This window comes from Ochotona curzoniae, unplaced genomic scaffold (assembly GCF_017591425.1).
Source record: "Ochotona curzoniae isolate NIBS_2020 unplaced genomic scaffold, NIBS_Ocur_1.0 contig_4064, whole genome shotgun sequence".
Classification (NCBI taxonomy): Eukaryota; Metazoa; Chordata; class Mammalia; order Lagomorpha; family Ochotonidae; genus Ochotona; species Ochotona curzoniae.
This window is the reverse complement of record NW_024466107.1, coordinates 8,065,062-8,071,352: the sequence shown is the minus strand read 5'-3', so window position 1 is coordinate 8,071,352 and position 6,291 is coordinate 8,065,062.

Genomic DNA, 6,291 nt, shown 5'->3' with positions numbered 1-6,291 from the left:
GGACTGCTCCACCGAGATGTCCCTTAGGAGACCTTGTGGCTTTTTGTTAGATTCATCAGTAAACATTGTCACTACTGTGCCGCCAGCACCTTGCACTGCACGTGGCAGCTTTTCAATGAATGTCTGTTCAGCGAAGGACAAAGCCTGAGCTGACACGGGATGAGCTCAAAGCCCGACTTCTGTTTGTGAAGAACTAGAAACTGGAAATCAAGTGTTGGTGGTTCAGAAGCACAGAGAGCAGGCAGAAGACAAGGTCAAAAACAGCACGGTGACCATGGAGGGTAAAAAGATCACGTACTTGGAATGATCTTTTGGCATATGATGAGACAAGGAGCAGGTCAGGGGAAGATGTTTGTATAATTTTGTTCCTCAGTATGTAATTTTACTTTTGACGAGGAATGACGCAAATGTCAGGCACCATCTGATGCCTAGGTTAGCACCTGTTTGGTTTAGGGAGACTGTCCTCTGAAAGAAATTTTGGATGTGTCTTGAAACACCCACCCATTCCCCAGAGGGGCGTCTGGAGCTGGCTGTGTTCATGAGCTGAGCAAAAACCAAGATCTTGCATGTCTGTGAGTCACTAGCTCTCCTAATTTCATGCCCTCTGAAGCGAATTCACATTACCCTATAGTTGAAACTCTTCAGCTAAAACGACTGTATCAGCAAAATATAAATTTAGCTGCGAGTATTAAAATATTTGAATTAAAGAATGCCAACAGATGTTCAGAGATAAATAATTGCTGGCATTCATTCTGATGCAATTAGATGCCAGGCTCGTTTATCTTCTGCTCTGTCATTCTGTGCTTGTTTGATTCCATCTTTATGGTTGCAAGATGATTGCTGCAGCTCCAGCCATCATAGCTATACCTAAGATGGGTAGGATTTGTGTGTGTGTGTGTGTGTGTGTGTGTGTGTGTGTGTGTGTGTGCATGTTGGAAGGACATGATAACTACTTTCATTTCCTTTCATAAGTAAATGCTAAAATTTTCCACAAGCAAAAATGGAAATTTCCTGTAGAGCTCATTGAGCAGCTGGTTTTATAGTTATCCTTGGATTTAAGGGAAGTTTGCAGAGTGAATGTCTTGCCTGGGGCAGGGCACACGGCCGCTCCAACAATACTTGGGTTGGGGAAACAAGGAGGAATCAGAATGGTACCAGACTAAGCAACCAGTAACTTCTGACTGATCCAATGGCAATAGAAAGATGGTGGGAATGGGAAGAAAGAAAGAAGAACAACACACTTCTCTCCTACTTGATATTTAAAGCCAACCTTATTCCATATAAGTGCTTTTAGCAGGTGGCACTGTTTGCTTAGTAACTTCTGGGGAATATTTAATAAATAATGGTACAAGCTACACATCACAGTCTAATTGCTGAGCCATATTTGTCTTATGTTAAAATTTTCTTGGGTGTATGAATTTCAAATTTTACTTGAAACTGTTGTGTCTGTTGAGCTTATACATAAAGTGAATGATTTGCACACGAACAATTTGGGGATGAAACTCTTGCTTTTTGGCTAGTGGACAGAATTGCGAATGTAGCAGTATTTCACATGTAAAAGGGTTCAGGGGAAAATTCAAAGTTTTGTTTACTGACTATTAGAGAAATCATGAATAAAGGCAACAAGGGAAACAAATTTTTGAGCTAACCCCAGATGAGGAGAATGATATTGGCAATAGGAAAGATCATAGTTAAAGAAGAAAAAATAAAAATAAAAAAGTGTTGGATTCTTCTTTATTTTTTAAATTAAACTTTTTGTTACCAGTTTTTGACCAATTTTTTTTATGTACATGTTCTCCGCACCAGTATTATTTTGAAACCTATTGCAGACATCATGTCTGAAGTTTCTAAGCAGTTATTTTTTCCATAAAAGATATTTAAGTTAGAGCTGAGTTCAGATTCTTGACCCAGCATCACATCTGTGGAGTCTTGGTCAAGTTGGTTTCTTCACTTGCTGCATATATGGTAATAGCCCGTGGGAACCCAGGTGCATACAATTACATTGAATAACTCCAGGTAGAGAAAGATACAATGCAGGAAATAAAAGAAGGCAAGGAAACCGGGAGGGCCTGGGTGGGTAGAGGTGGGGGTTGTAAACTCAGCATTCCTCATTATCACCAACCCCTGGCACAAGTTACTTAGGAAGGAAAGTGATTTGTTTTGGCTGCTGCTTTTGGAGGATCCCTGTATAAGACTGGGCAGTTGTGCCATTGCTGTGGCATCTGTTGATGGCGTTCTTGTTGGCAGAATCTTGACAAAGTGTAAAGCATTGTCTGGCGAGAAGAAGCACACCCAAGGCTCTTCTTCTGCAGCCACCAGTGTGGGATCCCGGGGGCTCCAACCTACCCATCTGATCCCATCTAATGACTTCCTAAAGCCCTCACCACTGAGGACTTTGGGGATCTAATCTTCAAGACAATCAAACTAATAAACCACAGCGAGTCCTTAACTACTCTTACTGGATTTTCATATCTGCAGGGAGGGTACGACATAGTCCGCTCCCCGTGGTTCCCTAGTAGAGCCTGACACGTGCCTGGGCCGCCATCAGTGAGAGCCGTCACACCAAGCCAATGTTCTTTATGTCTCTCCTGTTTCATTCTGGTAGCAGGTGCACTCAGGTGTGCTGGGCTGCTTGTCAACACTCCGGACTGGAGCCCGATAACAGCTCTGTCACTTCTCATTCTATTCACCCACAAGGCACCTTCTTCGAGAGCTCTGAGTCACTGCAATTGGATCAGAGCTACAAGGTTAAATTGGGCTTCTCTCCTTTTCCTCCTTCTCTTCAACTTCATGAGAAATACTCATTTCGGCCAAAGTGGACCCATAAGCCATGGTGTTTTTATGTAAAAAACACTCTTTTCGGCTGAACTGGGTATTTGAGTAGAGCTGCTGAAAATCTTACATTAAATTTATTTTCAAAAATCTTTTGCGATTGAGTTTGGCAGTTTCCAATTTGGCAGACACTTAATTCTAATCCAAACAAAGTCCTATTGGCAGTCTACCAAAAAAAAAAAAAAAAAAACCAGAAATTTCAGGTTTTAGGAATGGCTACTTTTCTTGAGTTTAATGACCTTTTTCATAGTGTGTTAGCAGATCAACTCTAATTTATGTTAAACATAGGCTTTGATCCAAACTCTACATATTGAAGCAACACATAAGGGAAAAAAACCAGAACTCAATGCGGTCATTCACTTCTTTCAGATTTGGGTCTATGAAAATGCCAGCACTCTGCCCTTTATACAGACCATGCTTGTATGTGGCTGAGTGAAGGTGAGCCACACAGACTTGCATTCCGAAGGAGTGCTCGCACAGTTTTAGCCACTCCTGGCTGTTGCATCCTTAACTGAAATTATCTGAGGCCTGAGCAGTAGGACCTTCCATATTGGTTTCTCAGCTTTTTTTTTTTTTTTTTCACCCAATGATTGTATACAGCATTTACTAATTCCCATCAACTGACGAGGACCAACCGATGACAACTCAGTTGGGTCCTGAGCCAACAGGTGCTGGAGTGCTTGGCATCCACTCACCACTGTTTCATTTCTTTCTTTTTTTTTTTTCCCCTCCTCTTAGCTTCTCAGGCTCAGTCCTTATGAGGAAATGCTTTAAGCCTTTCAAAAGTCTCCTCTAGTTTTTTCAGCTAGTGGGCCCGGGGCATGACCCTCCTTTCTCCTACCTTCCCAATAGCCTTCTCATTTACTTGCAGGAGACAGTCTTCCCACAGAGTCTCCTACACACGAGGAGAGCTGGCATGCACCTGCTCTGTCTGCTTCAGCATCTCCATCCCTCGTGGTGCCCCTCTGTCTCTCTAATCTGGATCTTTCCAGCCCTGTCTCTTGCTCTTCCTCTCTGTTGATCTTTGCTCCTTGTGGGTCTCTCAAACAGGATGTGAGTACAGATGGGACTCACAATGGTTGGGTTTATAGCCTTCCAGCTTCGTGATAGAGCAAAGGCTTATTTTGTCTTTCAGTGAAGTATTCGTTATATTACATAAGATATCCAACATTTTTGTCATAAAATAGGCTTTGTGTTGATGATTTGACCAACTGCAGACTAATATAATGGCTCTCAGCATGTTTAAGACAGGCCAAGCTAAGTTTGGGTATTGGGCAGTTAGGTGTGTGAAATGCATTTCCAACTGAGGATATTTTTTAACTTATAAGGGGTTGAGGGGGATATAAGTGTCAAACACCAAGAGGCATCTGCATTTCTAATACTGAATGGTCCTTCCCTGGGAAATTAATTCCTTCTGTTTCCCAAATTTCCAAATGCAACTGGCCTGTGTTGGTTGTCTCTTGGAGCCAGAATGAATGATCCTGAGCATCACAGTCTAAAGCATCTCTCGGTGCTCTGGGTCAGAAATCTAGATCTCATAAGCTAAGGTCACGGTCAGTGGTCACGGTCAGCAGCCCCGATCTTCTCCGGAGCTCTCGGGAAGAACTCATTTCCCAGCCCTTTGGATTGCTGGCAGAGATAAGCTCTCGTGGTTGTAGGTCTGAAGTCCCAGTTTCCTTGCGGCCTATAAGATGAAGTCTGCAGTGGAGTTTTAGAGGTTGTCCTGTGCTTAGTGGGTGGACTCCTGCCTCCAGCTTCAACACTAACCACAACAGTCCAGTTCTTCAACACCTGTTGCTTCCCTTTCGGAAACTCACAGAATACCACTGGGGCCATCCTGAGCATCCGGCGTAATCTCCGTAACAACTCCAGTCACGTGAACAATTTTCATGCCAGTTTGTTGTGCAATGCATCACGGGCTCCTGGGGTGCTCTGTGCGGAATGTGGTTCATTCCCTCTAAGACTCGTGTTAAAATTTAATCCTTGTTATGAGGCATTAAGAGTGGGGTGTTTAATGGACAACTAGGACTCTGCGCTCACAAATGAGGTAACATAATCATTAATAAACCAATGAAGGGTTAACTTGAGAGTGGGTCTGCTACAAAAGCCAAAGACGGGGTCTCTTGTGCTCTCTGTGTCTTGCCATGTGATGCCCCTTGATGCCCAGGCCGAAGGGAAGGCCTTTGCCCCTTGACCTTGGGCCAGAACGTGAGTCCAAAGAAACCTCTTTTCTTTAACATTTTCCTATGGAATTATCCTAAAAGGAGCAGAAAGTGGGATATGGCAAGGGAATGGGAAATGGATGGAGAACCATCCTTTTCTGTACCAACATATTAATACTACATGTGTATGTATGGAGTCTATTTCTTCCTTTAATACACTGGTAGAATTAGCTAACAATTCATTGAGACATAATGGATAACAAATGTGTTTACATCCATGTATTTTTTTTAATTTAACAAAATGAATTCATTTTCCATAGAAAGGAGCTTCATGGAAAATGTGCTTTGTTGTTGAATTACAATTCTCCATACATTTTTGAAGCCCTTCATTACTCGAATACACACGCACATTCATAGACACACACAGGGCACTTGAAAACATCTTTATGAGATTGGAATTGAAATATGTTTTATTTTGGTGCAAAAATTTCAAAATCTGTGTATAGTTTTCTGACACTATGCATTGTCTTGAGCTTTCTGAAGGATCCTTGAATGCATGGATTTCAAGACAGTTTTATACCAAAAACCAGTTATCTTTTTAATTCCCTTTTCCATGAACTTTGAATATTTTTTAAGCATTTATTTCAAGGGGAGAGACAGAGTGAGAGAGGTTTTACTGATCAGTTCGCTTTTTTTTTCTTAATGATTTATTTATTTATTGGAAAGTCAGATATACAGAGAGGAGGAGAGACAGAGAGAATGATCTTCTGTCCGATGATTCACTCCCCAAGTGACCGCAATGGCCACTGCTGTGCTGATCCGAAGCCAGGAGCCAGGAACTTCTGCGTATCCCACAGGGGTGCAGGGTCCCAAGGCTTTGGGCCGTCCTCGACTGCTTTCCCAGGCCACAAGCAGGGAGCTGGATGGGAAGTGGAGCTGCCGGGATTGGAACCGATGCCCCTATGGGATCCCGGCACGTTCAAGGCGAGGACTTCAGCCGCTAGGCCACTGCGCAGGGCCCCAGCTCGCTTCTTAAACGGATGCAGGAGCTGAGGCTGTGCCATGCCAGAGCCAGGAACTGGACACTCAGCTCAGGTCTCCTAGAGGGATGGCAGGACCCAACAGCTTGTGCCCTCACTGGCTGCTTCCCAGCAAGCTGACTAAGGAGCGTACCAGAACCACAACCCAGGCACTCTCAGAGGGGATCTGGGCAGCGCAGTGGTACTTTCCTCACCATGCCAGATGCTCACCCCTCCACAAGGATTTTCAAGTACCTGGGTGTGTATGTACATATTAA